This window comes from Nothobranchius furzeri, chromosome 10 (genome assembly GCF_043380555.1).
Source record: "Nothobranchius furzeri strain GRZ-AD chromosome 10, NfurGRZ-RIMD1, whole genome shotgun sequence".
NCBI lineage: Eukaryota > Metazoa > Chordata > Actinopteri > Cyprinodontiformes > Nothobranchiidae > Nothobranchius > Nothobranchius furzeri.
In genome coordinates this window covers 39,490,516-39,506,383 of record NC_091750.1, presented here as the reverse complement: position 1 = coordinate 39,506,383, position 15,868 = coordinate 39,490,516, and the positions used below count along the sequence as shown (strand labels likewise).

The 15,868-nt window shown below is 42.5% G+C and overlaps 1 protein-coding gene across 3 annotated transcripts in view; it reads right to left on the bottom strand.

The window, feature by feature from the left end:
* The window catches only part of paqr3a (progestin and adipoQ receptor family member IIIa), a 235,765-nt gene extending 221,577 nt beyond the window's left edge, over positions 1-14,188 (bottom strand). For all 3 annotated transcript variants that reach the window (XM_015960224.3, XM_015960223.3, XM_015960225.3), the window contains exon 1: positions 14,098-14,188. The gene's annotated coding sequence lies outside the window, so the exon portion shown is untranslated. The remainder of the gene's footprint in view (positions 1-14,097) is intronic.
* Between the last annotated feature and the right edge of the window lie 1,680 nt (positions 14,189-15,868).

The window sequence follows — 15,868 nt, the reverse complement described above, 5'->3', positions numbered from 1 at the left end:
AATCTGTTGCATTTTACCAACCAAGCAATGGTTCCTTTCAGAATAAAAGCTGAACTTACTGACCCTCCAGGTCCATCTGACACATCATGACATTATGAAGGAGACTACTGATTCTGGTCCTGTGACACTTGGTGGTGACGTGTGAGCCGATTCACCTGGTAAATAACTTTTACATTAAATATTCAGTTCTTTGCTATCAAAAGTAAATTAACTTATAACCTGCATTCTCGTAGGACACTCAGTGAAATACGGGAGCTACACCATGAGGCAGGCACACAAAGTGAGCAACACTACAGATTATTATTACAATTGTACACTGCCCTGGATTCGTTTTCTTTCTGCATCTCATTAGCCTGGCTGATCACCTGACACCTCCTGTCATCTGGCTATGACAGCATGAGTACGTCCTCACACAACTGTAACCTATCAGCTCATCTGGCAGAATACTCTGGTAGCCACGGCTCTCCTTTATCTTTTATTGAAACACACATTCTTGTTTTCTACAGATCTCTGGACATCTGTCTTCTTAAAGAGACAACACCCCATCTCCTGTTTCTGTAAAGCCTTCGGCCATCCATTGATGACTTACAACCACCATCCAGCTCTGTCTCCTGTCTGCCTACAATTATTATAACAAATATTGTGTTTAACAAGTTCTTTGTGCTGCCAAAATGTCTCATTTTAAATTCCAGTATTGTTTATATTTAATAGATATTTGTTTGAATGCTGTTATGCATTCAAACTATTGTTTTCCTGTTTTTCTTTATTCTTCTGCTTCTTCTTATTCTGCTTCCGTACACTTTTTGAACCTCTTCTCAGGGTTTCCCTTACATAGGCGTAGCCGTGGCGGCCCGCCACGGCTGAAATCCCACCGCCACGCCTACAAGATCCCAAGTCTTTTTTTTTTGTTTTGTTTTTGCACCGTTTCCCGAAGAAGCAGCGGGAACTACTATGTTGTCGCTTGTGATCACAGCCGGCAGGCAGCAAGGAGGAGTAGGCAGGGCAAGGTGAAGTCACAGCATAATTTCCTGAGTTTAAAATCAGAAAGGTAGCAGTGGATATAATGCTTTTAGGTTAAAGTTAAAGTTAAAGTTAAAGTCCCATTAGTTGTCACACACACTGATGTGTGTGCGAAATTTGTTCTCCGCATTTGACCCATCCCCTGGGGGAGCGGTGAGCTGCAGACACAGTCGCGCTCGGGAACCATTTGGTGGTTTAACCCCCCAATCCAACCCCTTAATGCTGAGTGTCAAGCAGGGAGGGTCCCATTTTTTCAAAGTCTTTGGTATGACCCGACCAGGATTCGAACCCTGATTTCCCAGTCTCAGGGCGGACACTCTACCACTAGGCCACTGAGCTGGTTTACATGTTTCAATAGCATTAAGATAAACGAGTGTTGACGATCTTGACAGGGTTTCCTCCAGTGCTTAGTAGGCCAGGTTTTCCTCCCCCCACCAGGCTAAGCATCACTTATTCATGTAAAATTTATTTATTTTTTCATGTCTGACTTTAACCGCATCTATTACTGTATTACGGCGTGAGCGCAACAGCGACAACTTAAGATCGATGTGTGAGCAGCCTGCTCGTTCACGGACGAGCCGGACTGAGCTCGATAACATTGACCCAGCACAGCCACTGGGTCGTTGGAGCTGCCCCGTGACTGCCTGATGGAAAACCAGCAGGTTTCATCAGACTCGTAAAGTTTCTTGTTTTTGCTGGGGACCCCCTGTATTTTACCGCTCCCTCCTGCAGTCTTCCCCTATTAAAATTTAAAATGATTCTGTAAATTCCGTGTATCAATAGAAACAATCTCTGCCTCTGCCAGCATCAGTAAAAGTAGTTTCCAAATAATAAATAAGAGGTGCATTCATCTGTGTATCTCCTTCGATCCGCATTAGTGATATTCTCAGCGCCAGAACAGTGAAGCAAAGAAACAGATTCCTGAGTTTGTTAGTAATTTTATTTATTAGGTGAATCTGACCTGTTCTATTTTTCTCTGAAATGAAATCAAATTAGTGCTTTTATGGGTTGTCTCCTCTCTGCACTAGAAAATTTTACTTTACTGAGTGTCTGAAAACACAGTTCCGGTTAAAAACCGGATTGAATTGTCCACACATATTCCAGAATGTCCATCTGAAAAGGGTTTTCGAGACGTGCCCTCTTTGTGGCCCCCGAACCCCGCGGTGTGCTGTCATATAGCAGGCTGGTGTAATGAACCACCAGCAACGCTAAGCAATCTCGTTCCGCCAAATTTCGCAGCTTACTTTGCTTCATAAAAACACCACATTCTTATTTCAAAAGATTAAGTTTTTTCCCTTTTAGTAATGCTGTTTTACTAAGATCGCTGGAATATTCATATCAATTATGTGACAGTTTTTTTTCCTTTACATTTCTGCTACGTTTATCACTATGAGCTGTGTTTTTAACCATCCTTTCTACACCCACCTTATCCTGAACATGGTGAAATAAGCATTGCATCATGTGGGATCCACATGAACACAGACTGAGCAGCAGCGTCAATTTCGAGGTGGAGGCCTAGCTGATGTTTTCAGAGACCATCTTCCATGTAGCTCTACAACCTCTGGTCACTTTGCTTCCTTTGAACTGCAGCTGATTAAAGTCGGGCGTAAGGACCTGTTCTACTGTGCTGTGGTCTATCATTCACCTGGTCCAAACAGTTCCTTCCTTCAGGAGTTTAGAGACTTTCTATCCTCCACTGTGAAGCTGTCCAGAAGGGTGATTGTTGGTGACTTTAAAATCCACGTTCATGATCCCTCTGATCACTTTGCCATGAATTTCTCCAGCCTTATGGACTCCTTCAGCTTTTTTACCCAGCATATTTCTGGCCCCACACACACCAGGGGACACACTCTAGACCTTGTTTTTACCCTGGGTCAAAATGAAGACAGTGTTTATCCTGAGGACGTTTATATTTCAGATCACCATTGCATTTTCTTTAACTTGTCCATTTCTGCATCCCCTTTCTGCATCTCCTGCTCGCCGTATGGTTAGTTCTCGTTTTCTTAATGAGAGCACAGCTAGCAATTTTTCTGCTGCTTTTGATCCACCCTGTTGTTCTGCTAATGACCCAGATTCCTTAACTTCTCAGTTTAACGAGCACTGTCTGCAGATGCAGCACTGTCTGCAGATGCAGTGATGCGGGCATTGTACCGGTCTGTCGTGGTGAAGAGAGAGCTGAGTCAGAAGGCGAAGCTCTCGATTTACCGGTCGATTTACGTTGCTACCCTCACCTATGGTCATGAGCTTTGGGTAGTGACTGAAAGAACGAGATTGCGGATACAAGCGGCCAAATGTCACGACGTGCTGCGGAGTGGAGAGGAGCTAAGACGGGGATCCAGACCGGGGATGAAGCAGGCAGACAGGTAGGATGCACTTTAACAGTTTTATTGGGACACACGCTGGACAATGAAACAATGACACCACAAGGAACACAGAACAGAAAGGGTTTAAATACACGAGGAGCGGGAGCTATGGTGATTGGGAAACAAGAGGCAGGTGGGAGCAATTAACGGAGACACAGACTACAACCTAGGAGAAGCCAGGACAGGGTGTGACACCAAAATGAGTTTGCTCCGAAGAGTGGTTGGGTTCTCCCTTAGAGATAGGGTGAGAAGCTTGGTCATTCGGGAGGGGCACGGAGTAGATCCAATGCTCCTCCACATCGAGAGGAGCCAGTTGAGGTGGCTCGGGCATCTGGTCAGGTTGCCTCCCTGGTGAGGTTTACCGGGCACGTCCAACCGGGAGGAGACCTAAAGGTAGACCCAGGACACGGTGGAGGGACTATGTCTCTCACCTGGTCAGGGAACACCTTGGGATTCCCCCAGAGGAGCTGGCCCAAGTGGCTGGGGAGCCAGATAAGCGGATGAAAATGGATAGATAGATGGGCTCTTCCTTCTTCCATCTCAGGAACATTGCTAAGCTGAGTCCCATTCTGTCCTGCTCTGAACTTGAGACAGTTCTCCACACCTTCATCTCCTCATGCTTAGACAACTGTAACTCTCTTTTCACGTGTCTGAGCAGAACCTCCCTGAACCATCTACAGGTGGTTCAGAATGCCTGTGTTCGGCTTCTGACCAAGTCCTCCAAACACACCCACATCACCCCGCTTCTCCTTCAGCTTCACTGGCTGCCAGTCAATTTCAGGGTTCATTTCAAGATCCTAGTTCTGGTCTATAGGGCCTTACATGGACAAGCACCATCTTACATTGGTGATGCAGGTCCCTGAGGTCTAGTGACCAAAGCCTACTGGTTGTGCAGCACAGGCTAAAGGTCAAAGGTGACAGATCATCTGCTGCTGTGGCCCCCAGACTCTGTACCTCTCTCCCCCTGAGCCTGAGATCAGTGAACTCAGTGGTCTCTTTTAAAAAGCAGCTGAAGACTCACTTGTTCAAGCTGGCTTTTATATGACCTACTTCACCACTCTTTTTATTCTGCTCTACCCCCCCCCCATTTCGCGATGGGGCGATGGTGGCACAGGAGTTAAGTGCTCGCCCCGTAATCGGAAGGTTGCAGGTTCGAGCCCCGCTCAGTCTGTCGCTGTCGTTGTGTCCTTGGGCAAGACACTTAACCCATGTTGCCTACTGGTGGTGGTCGGAGGGACCGGTGGCGCCAGTGCTCGGCAGCCTTGCCTCTGTCAGTGCGCCCCAGGGCAGCTGTGGCTACACTGTGGCTCATCCCCACCAGTGTGTGAATGTGTGTGTTAATGGGTGAATGACTGATTGTGTTGTAAAGTGCCTTGAGGGGTTCCAGGACTCTAGAAGGTGCTATATCAAATACAGGCCATTTACCATTTATTCCACCTTCCTCATGATCCACTGACTTCCCTCTTATTCACTCTCTCTCTTTACATGTTTTAAACACAACTGTCAATTTTTTGCTCATTTTAAATATATTTTAATCATTTTCTAAATTCTATTTTATATTTTACAGTTTTTGTTTTTGTGAAGCTCCTCGTGATTTATCTTGAGAGGCCCTATAGAAAAGATCTTTTCGGCTTCCTTTTTCTTCTAATAAACAAAAATATTTGCCCTTGAATTTACACATCTCCACTATCTTCTGATGTAAAGTAATACCTTCATAAGGAACTATATTTGCAGCTGTGGTTTCTTAAACGCAGTATTGCAACTTTGGCACTTAAAGGGTTAATTTTACAGTCTCAGCAGGCCTTTCAGTTACAAGCCTGTACATTTATAATTTATTATTTAATGTATATGAGTGGGGTCAAGTGAACCATTTTGCTTAGAAATTTCATTTAAATTGTGCATTGTTGTTATGTCAGTGCTAAATGAACATTTTAACGGTTTGTAATTGATTTATTGCATTGCCTGGATTTTAGCGTGGTTAGTACACATCGTAGCCATAAACACTACGGTTCTAATTATTGACATGAGTATTTCTTTCGATGCTGCTATCTGGCAATTCTGCTGTTCATAGACTATTTCCTGGTTTCCGCTAGTGTCAGCTGGCTTAGCTGAATTGCTGCTGAGAACTGAGCAGGGTCAGGTTTTGTAAAGTGATGTATAACTGTTGAAACGCAGCTCCACCTTTTCCACCTGGTTAAATGCCCGGCTTGCACACATTACCCCTTCTTTCCACCGGAGCCGTCAGCAGCACGTTACTGCAGCAGCACGTCTGGCTCGCGTAAGCTGCTGCTTGGCCCTTCCCACGAGACGCGATGCAGCAGGGGAGCAGCTGTCACCAACAGAGTACTTTGTCAGTAAACACAACAAAAAGCAGGAGAAAACTACAACATGGCTCCAAAAGGTTTGTGTTTTATGTTCTGTCAGTTTTATAATCGCCAATACGGACCTGAAAAACAAAGGAGACCGCTAGCTAGGTGATAACTTCTCACGGAGCCGCACAGTTGGTAATTTTTTTTTTTAAGTAAAGCAACCGGAAGGCAGTACGTTTCTTTATTCTGAAAATCTCAGAAGCTTCGCTCCGTTTCCGCGTCCGATTTCCAGTCTTTCCTTCCCCAAAAATGTCGAACTTGACCCGTTTCAGAGGCGTCGCGCGTAGAAAATAGAACCGGCGTGTAAGGGCCGCGACATGCTGCTCCTGAGATGCGGCCGACTCGCACTGCTGACGGCTCCGGTGGAAAAAGGTTCTGTTGACCACAGCGGTTCCTATCAGCAGCTATGACGTGCTGCTGACGGCTCCGGTGGAAAGAAGGGGTTACACGCGTTTATTACACTCCCTTTGCTGTTCATTTAAAAATACACCCAGGTTACAGACATTTTCTCTGTTGAGGTGACAACTATGCTCTGTGTTGGCTAACCGCTACATGTTGAACCTGGGGCACACCGGAGATTTTGGGAAGTCAAGCGGTCACACAGGACGCGTCGCTGAGCGCTTCTTGGAAAGTCGTGCGATAGTCACATCATCACGCGGGACTTGAGAACAGCAAGTTACTCTATTGTTTATACGTGATCAGACTTGCCGTCATGTTTTCTGAGACTCAAATTCATTAAAAATGGGTAAGTACACTACTTATTTGAATATTTTAAGATCAATAGTAGTTTAAAGTTGTTAAAACTGCGGTTGAGTTTATGCCGTAAAGCCGTTACGCATCGTAATGTCATGGCGCCACTCCCCATCTGCCCACTCTCATTAACTATAATGGCTTCTATGTAAAATGACTGCGCTGCCACTAGGGATGTGAATCTTAGAGCAACTCACGATTTGATTCGATTCCGGGGTGCCGATTCGATTCAGAATCGATTCTCAATCAGTATTAACAAATAGTGTCATCTCCAGGATTAACTGCTTTGTTGTACAAGTTAGTTAAAGCTATGGGACATTTTTATTCGACTTTAAACTGGTCGTGCTCCAAAAATGCAAATTTACAATGTAAAATAAAGTGATTCTAAAACTGTTAACAAAAGCAAGCTTTTGACCAAAAGGAAACTTTTTTTTTGCTTACCTTGTAAAATATAACAAATCTGTAGTTACCTAACGGTAACTGAAAGTAATATGGTCAAATACTTGTCAAGTATGTGTAGAAACAAGTTACATGAGTAATCCTGAGGTCTTTAAAAATTATCTAAAAACTCACCTTTTCATCCAGGCGTTCCCTCCCTAAATGTTTCAAAAAGATGGCTTTGTTCGGGTTCACACCTTCACTTTGTTTATACTCATGATTTTATTTTCTACGTTTATCACTGCTATTGTTTTTTTTTTTGGTTAGAGGTATTTGCCCTGATCTTTATCATGTTGTACAGCGCTTTGTGATTTATATCTGAGAAAGGCGCTAAATAAATACACTTTTACTTACTTACTCATTTATCAACTTAGAAAATAAATATGAGAATATCTCAAATTTCTGAGTATGGAAAAAATTGCATTCAAGTGCCCTCTTATCAGCAGATTCAAACATAAATCATCTCAATTTATGGGACCACAAAAGTAAACGGAGTACGGACTCTCCTAACAAAGATCAAAAAAGTGCATCTCAAACCTGTAACATGCCAAATATATGAGTTCTTGGAATCTATTCTGAATATTTATAAATAAGAATCCCGATTCAAACTTGAATCGATTTTTTTCAGCACCTCTAGCGAGCACGGTGCAGGAGCGGTGCGTCCGTCTCCGGCTTTACAGTGCATGAACTCCTGGACAGTGTGGGCCTTACGTTGTTGTGTGTGAAACAAAGAATACTGATGTAGAGGAACTTGTTAAATTTAAAACAAAGCTGTTTTTCCGTTTGAAAAGCTCTTTCTCGGGGTAAATTTGAAAAGTAATGTTCGTTGTTTTGAATGATTAAATCTGATTTTTCCCACTGATTTTGATTTCCCTAGTTTCAGGTGTTGTGCAAAAAACAAGAACATCTACTCACACTAATGCAGTCTAAGCTCTTAATTCCTGCTTTTAGTTAACAATCAAAATGATCTCACTCACTGCTCACCTTTTGTCAATAAACGAACTGAAAGAGAGAAGCTGATTGGGTTCTCCTTTCAGAAAGAACAACAGTGACTTTAGTCCCTTTGTTTTCAACAGCGACTTCATTTACCACCACACCACTCTGGGGACGAGGTGACAAACATGTTGTTGTCTGTGTGCGCATGAAATTGTTTGTTTTCAAAGACCACTAGGTTGAGCTAATACCTCACAGCCTTGGTAGATTAGACTATTTGGGAGGTGTTAATCAGCAGCCCCGCCTCCTACCTTTGCCTTTGCCACTGACCTGGGGACCAATCATAGACCAGGAAGAGGGAGCATCATCCTCCACCTTTCTCCTCTCCACTATCTCCATCTCCTTGTCCGTGTCTCCCCTCATTCACAGAGGATCAAGCCTCCATAATCCCTGGATTTTACATCCACCAAAACAGCTTGGGCCCATCAGCAAATTGCGATGGCATATGGTATAGGTTTATGATTCATCTGGCACATGCATAGTAATGAGAGCCTCATCATCCGTGGGCAAACACCGGCAAAATATCACAATGTTAAATGATGCCAGGCATGCAGAGAAGTGGCACCAGGCATGTGGGAGGGCTATGTTTATCGGGCCCAGCGAGCGCAGCAGCTGAGGTTGTAAACAGAAACTCAGGTCTGCCCTCCGTCCTGCTGTCCGGACGTGATCAGAGACGACAGTTCCAGAAGCAGAAAGATGGAAGGCCACGGGATAGACGAGAAGCTCAGATTACATCTTTTATGGGGCGTTGAGCAGGTTGTCCAGTTGTGTCCTTGGGCAAAACACCACCTCACCTGCTGGTGGTGGTCAGAGGGACCGCCTGCTGTGGCTACACCGTAGCTCATCACCATCAGTGTGTGAATGGATGACTGATTCACTGTAGTGTAAAGCACTTTGGAGTCCTCTGACTCTGAAAGGTGCTGTACAAATGCAGGTCATTTATCATTTATTGTTAAGTCAACTTCACATAAGTTTTGACAGTTTTAACAGCTTCACTGATGCATACATCAAACAAGCTGATCACCAATAATAAATATGCAACTGAAGATCTGTCGCATCCTAACAAGCATCCCTAATTATGATCAATAAGTTGTGACGAAACTATAAATTAGAACCTTTAGCTTCAAATATGGTGCCTGACTTTAAATCGGCTCTACTAAAGAGGCTTATCGGCCGATGCCGATGATGAAAAAAAAGCTAATAATTGGCCCGATAAATCAGCCTACCGATATATCGGTCAACCCCTAGTAGACTTTGATTAATTTGTCGGGGCAGTATGCAGGGTTTTTCCTGCGTTCAAATTTGCGTGGCAGCCACCTCCAGCTAATTTTCTGCCAACCCAGCCTGATTTCACTCTACCCCCAGCTATATGGATGTTATTTTAACTGCAGTTGCTGAATTGCGCCACTATAGGGGCGCTGTATCAGCAGCGATGCACCGAAAAGCGCCAAAACCGCTGCAGAAAAAGATAAAAAATTGCTTTTCTCGCTAGTTGGTACATATCTATGGTTGATGCTGTTGTAGGGTGATCATACGTCCTCTTTCCCCTGGACATGTCCACTTTTCACTCTCTGTCTGGGGCGTCCGGGGGGTTTCCTACATTGATCAAAATGTCCAGTTTTTCATTCAGGAGTAGGGATCGAGATATGGGGGCTAGATATCTGTCAGGGAAAGATCCAGTTTCTGCCTATATTACAATATTTATGGACTCTCGGCGTAACGGGATTCTGTTGAGCAGAGAGGACTAGGGTTGTCACGGCAACCGGTGTAGTGGTAAACCCCGGTAAAAAAGTTGACAATAATAATAACCGTCTTGTTTTTTAAAAACTAAATTATCTCGGTGGATTACCGTGGATGCGGTGTAGGCATGGTGACCCTTACCAGCCACCGTATCATCTGCTCAAGTTGCCGGCAGCACTTTCGCACTTTGTTGTTCACAACCAAAACTTTCTTGAAGCTAAAGCTGAAATAACGGCCAAAGGAGGAGACGGCAGCGCTCAGGACATTTATTATCCCTCAAAGAAGACAAAGTGGGAAGTACGGGCATCTTTTGGATATTTGATGAATGCCGAGGGACAGTTGATAGAAGACGGCTGTCCTGTTTGCAGCACGTGTAGAAAAAGTGTCTGAGAAAGGCAGCAACGCTTCAAATCTCATGACACATCTGCGTGACCATCACCCACAACTCTACAGTCAACGCAAGGCAAGTTAACGTTAGCGTTTTAGCTAAAATGTGTGATTCGAGGATTTGGGTTGAGGGAGAATGCAATGAGTCGCTATATAAAGCAGCCGCAGCGCCGCTACCTGCATATAAACCGTGTCGCGGACACCGCCATGTTGAAATGACGCTATGCATTACGGGGCTCCCAGCGGCAGATAAGAGTTGGTCTCTCTCCGAGAATAATTATTAATTTAACAATGATTACTGCCTGATGACATTTTCCCACATCTGCAAAGCTCACTGGAACACAAACCGAGAACGATATTTTCCTGATATAGGGTTTATTACTCAAGTAAGGGTAAAAAAAAAAGTATCTGATTAGAAGGCTACTTGAGTACTGAGTATCATCTGGTCTAATATTTTTAAAATGATGACATCAAACAGACATAAAATAAGAAGTTATGGGCAAATATTGGTATTTTAAAGACTAAAGGGGGAAATGTAAACAAATAAACAACATAATTACAAAATAACACATTTTAGGCAGAATTTAGACACAAACTGAGGACAATATTTTCCTGATATACAGGATTTATTTAGTTGTCTGAAAATGTAACACGTTTTAAAAAAATACCGTGATAATACCAAAAACCGTGATCATTTTGGTCACAATAATCGTGAGGTTAAATTTTCACAACGGTGAAATGGTGCATGGTCAGGATGGTACCACCTCCAGGGTATCTGCAGGTTTAAGGGAGCCAAATTTAAGACTTTTTAAGACCTTTTTAAAGCCACTTTGACCAAATTTAAGCTATTTTCAATATTAAATTTAAGCTATCATTTCCAGCTATTGCCTGGAACCGGTGCTAACCACATCGCGAACATGGGATTAGCCATCCAGTTGCCATTAAACTTCTCCATGGCGCAAGCTCCCCCTAGCCTAGCTTAACCAGCTAATGTGCTCATCTAAAAATAGCCCCCTTTCACAACCAACTGAGTGTGTACGGTTCCGCTTACGCCAACATCACACACAAAAAATCCTGAACACTGACTAGAAATTCACAAAATTTTTATCGAAATAAAAGAATCTTGTTTAGTGGGCCTTTGGTAATTTAAGACCTTTGGAAACTGTATTTAAAGAGCAAGTCACCCCCTACAAGAGACTTACTTCACTCCCACTTAATGTTTGAAAAATGCAACAAATACTGTTGCCTGGCAGACCGAGAGGGCGGAGCTGCTAACAAATACACAAACATACAGGCTTACAATGGCATTGTGACATCATAATGTACCAGTTTACATCATAGCATACCTCTTAGCAAATAGCGGTGGCAGATTTAAATTCAAATACAGTGCAGAGTTTTTACCTGATGATGGCGCAACACTGACAGTTTTAGGCAGAACATTTAAAATTTTACTAAAATGCACTGGTTCCAAATTATTGATTACACATGTCTGCAGCACGATTAGACACTCGTTCATGCCGTTTATCAGCAAAAAAAAGTTGGTTTGGGGGTGACTTGCCCTTTAAGGATTATTTGTCATTTTTAAGGATTTTTAAGGCCTTAAATTTTGAAAAGCAAATTTAAGACTTTTTAAGACTTTTTAAGGACCCGCGGATACCCTGCACCTCTGCCTCAATTTGAGCCAGGAAAAACCCTGAGTAGGGCACCCATGGACTGGAAGTAGATGGACGTGACTTAGGCTTCCAATAATGCTAAAGATTTTAGCCTCAAGTAAACCTCATTTTTACTTCCCAAACCGTTTTTTGTGTTTGACATGTTCAGCTTTTGAAAATTTATTTTTATATCAAAACAACCTTCTGATATCTTCAAACCTCACTTTAAATGTATGATTTTATGACGTTGTTTTATTTTGTTTTGATCTATGTGAAGCACTTTGTGATTCTATGCCTGTGATTAGTGCTAGAGATCAAATTTACTTACTAAAATAGTGTTTACTTTTATATTGTGATATATCGCAATTTACTTGTATGAAAAGTAATCGTGATACGATTTTTCCCTTTTTGCCCAGCCCTAGTCAGTGGAGGCCGACCGATTTTTTTCTATATCAGCCGATGTTATTTTTAAAAGCCAATTAAAAAAATAATAATAGTCAGGCACCTGTGTGGCCAACTGCTGCCACTACTAGACCGAAGAAAGGGCCCAAAGGACCCCAACACACCGTTATTTTTTTATGTTTTGAGTTTGCTCTATATTTAAAGTTCAATAAATATCAAGAGATTTGACTTTTTTAATTTATATTGCACACAGTGAGTTCAATTGTCATTCAAAAATCAATGTGCTGCTAAAACACACACACACACACAAACAGGCCTTCATAATTGGCTTAAGATATTCTATATATATATATATATATATATATATATATTTAAGATAAATTCTTTAAAAATCGGTATCAGCCTAAAAAAATAAAACATCGGTTGGCCTCTAGTAGTCAGACACTATTGCTGCTTTTAGATTAAATAAATTAACATTTTAATTGTGAGGGGACTTTAACTTAAACTTGAGATAGGTCACTGCCCAAACATTTGTTTTTTCAGCTGATCTCAAAGAACAGGAATAACACAGCATCTCTTTTCTATAACATGGTCACAAAACTATTTAGTAAGTCAGACAAAAAGACTTCCTGATCCTCCACATAAAACTGAACCAGAGACAAAAATTTCCCCACACTGGCAAGTTAAATGCCCTGTAGCATTATTCCTTCCATTTGTACAACCTACTTATGCTGCATTACAAAGTCAGCAAGTATAATGTTTGAGAGCAGAGCAGAAACATAGCAGACCAAAGGGGAATAATGTAATTACAGTCACACTTCTCCACTGTGGCTTGTGAAACTTATTTTGACCAGAAATTTCTGTTTCTGTTGCAAATCAAAGCACATCCCACCAGAGTTACCTCAACTCTCATTAGCATCAGAACTCCTCACAGCTTGCTCACCCACAGACATGATCCACTACATTAGCACCATTTTCAAACATCTGCTGGAGAAGTCAGAGGCGATCTGCTGCCTCCTCTGCTCAGGCCTCTTTTGGAAATGTGACATGATTGCATACAAACACCTCCAGCCAATGTTCCTTTCTGGCTTTAATAAAGCACAGCACAGACCGCTGCTGGCAAGGTGACCCGGCCCAGGTCCGCCGCAGCCCCACCACCCCCACTGGGTCAGTACAGACCCACACCATTGGTTCAGAGGCTTGTCCATCAGCTGGGGTACTGACCGCCTGGCTGGATCCACTCTCGGAGAAGGTTGGCTGCCTTTGTGTTAGAGGTTTATTATTATCGGGCTCCAGAAGGACCACCGACCCCTCTGGCCGGACAGGTGAGCTCGCTCAGCAGTCTGACTCAACATATGCCCCCTGTGGAGCTTCAGCTCACATTTTGTGTCATCATTATTTCATAGCTAGCAGGAGCGCCACTGAGCACAGCCCAGATTCAGGTGGAAAAGCAGCCTGGTGTGAAAACAGGCTTAAAAAAAAAAGAATTAAAAAAAAGCATGTGTAGCAGGTGGTGGTGGTGGAGGGAAACAAGGTGCATCTGTTAACCATCTGCTATTCTCTGAATGTGTTTGGTGGAATTTCAAACAGGTAAAAGAGTAATCTAAACTAAAAGCTGGGATTTGCTCATACGCAGTAAGACATATCCTGATCACTTAACTTTAATCACCGCTGTTTCTGATTCTTGCAAACTCCATTTAAAGAAATTAAACTAAATCATTAAAACTTCAGACAAAAGCAGGAATAAATCCATCACATCACCAGCCGCAGTAGATAGCCCCAATCTTACTGAATAAGCAGCTCTTCTGTTCAGCTGGAATTCACTTTAGGATGCTGAGACTGACCTTTAGCACAAGAAAGTATCAGATCCGACCTCCAGCCAGTTAGTAAAACGCTAACCAGCAATTAGCATCCCACCAACAGAACAAAGCACGACTGATTCAATAAAAACGTCTTAAAGGACTGAATGATAATAGCTCTTACTTTCAGACGTTGCTTTCTTCTGGTTACTTCTTTGGTCCCCATAAGGTATGAAACTGCTGCTCACCTCACTCACTGCTACAAGCTAGCTCACCGTCTGCCAGTAAAACAATTTCAACACTAACGTTTTAAAAATAATTTAAGTCATTATATTTGCTTACATTTCCTCCCTTCGACGACGTAGTACCATCTTCAAACTTTAAATTTGTTTCTTGACTGAAAAACTGCGGCGAGCCATTAATTTTAGCTAGCTAAATGTTTTAGGCTGATTCTGATTACACGTTTCACGCGCTCATTTCACGCACCCATCAGCCAATCACAAAAGTGTATTTGGTTCGATACGCCAATACTTAGCCAATTAAGATCAAGTACACACAAATTCAAAGGAACATTCTGCCGAGAAACGGCTTTTGAGTGATTCTGATTGGATGATTTTCATGACTTTATTTCGTATATTTTTCTCACCAGAGGCGGTCTAAAATCACCTAAATGTTAAATGTTAATTAGTGAGCGCTGTCTGGATAAGATTTCAGCTTTTGCTGGATCAGTGGTTGGAACAAAATGCTTAGTTAAATAATTTTTAATAAGATTGAATTAAATTGAATTCAGTTTCTTTATTTAGTGCCAAATTACCACAGGGTGTCCAAGTCACTTCACAGAGTAACATTCCAAATGAGTTAAATTCATTATGCATATTAGTTAAAAGTCTCCTGTATAAGGAAGCCCAGCAGACTGCATCCAGTCACTGACTTGTCTATCTGAGACTTTACAGCAATTAATAGTTTGGAAGCATGTTTACTTGTGGTTCTTAACAGGTATGATAATCCCATAATGCAAATAAAAACGTATATGAAAAAATAAAAACGACAGTTTTCTTACTTTTTAAGGTTGATTCCATGTCAGAGATACTCCTTTTGTTTCCCGAATAATTACAAGCAGATTGTATTGACTTATAAGTTGTTGTTTTCTTCTCTTGACAACTCCAGAGCACCGCTGACTGACTAATTATCCTACAGAAGTCCTAAATCTTTACCAGCACATATACGGAACATTTGGCTTGAAAACTCAGAAAAGAGCATCAAGATAAATCTCTGAAATCCCAAAGCGCGGGGCTCTCCTAATCCTCCCACCTGCATCTCCACAGCCGTCACAGAACAGCAGCCCTCCATATCGCCTGAGAGGGGATTTACTTGTAATGCTCTCAGAAATACAATGCATAAAATCAAGTGTCAACTCTAACAAGCTGTTCTCGGGTCAGCCGGTCCGGCCTCTTTGTCTGACGGGGTCTGGGCTCGGGCTGTCAGAGGTTAACGGCTGCACAGCGGTTTAGCATTTGATCCCACAGTTACCCAGATTTCTGAGACGACTGTGTAAATTGGGATAACCTGAGAATCCAGACGAAGCTTTCAAGGGCCAACAGCTGCTTAAGCCCATTGCCTGGCTGCCAGAGAAACTTTATCAGGGGAAGTGGAGGTTGAAATTTAATGGCGGCTAAGCTCCCTCCATCAAATTGTGAAAACAGAACCTTGTGGCACGGCTCAGGGTGGATTTAGGAGTTTGTTTGGTGTTTTCTTGCTTCAAAAATAGAAGAAAGACTTTGCGACTGTGCTGTGGTCCTCCGCTGCTTCATTCCAAGCAGGATACAAGATTTTTTGAAAAGACTGAGGTTTATTTCCCTCCACTCATCACAACTTAGCTTCACTAGAGGTTTGAATTTCTGCACTTTAGTCACAACATTTGTATTTTCCCCCTCGTCTATGTGTTTTGTATCATA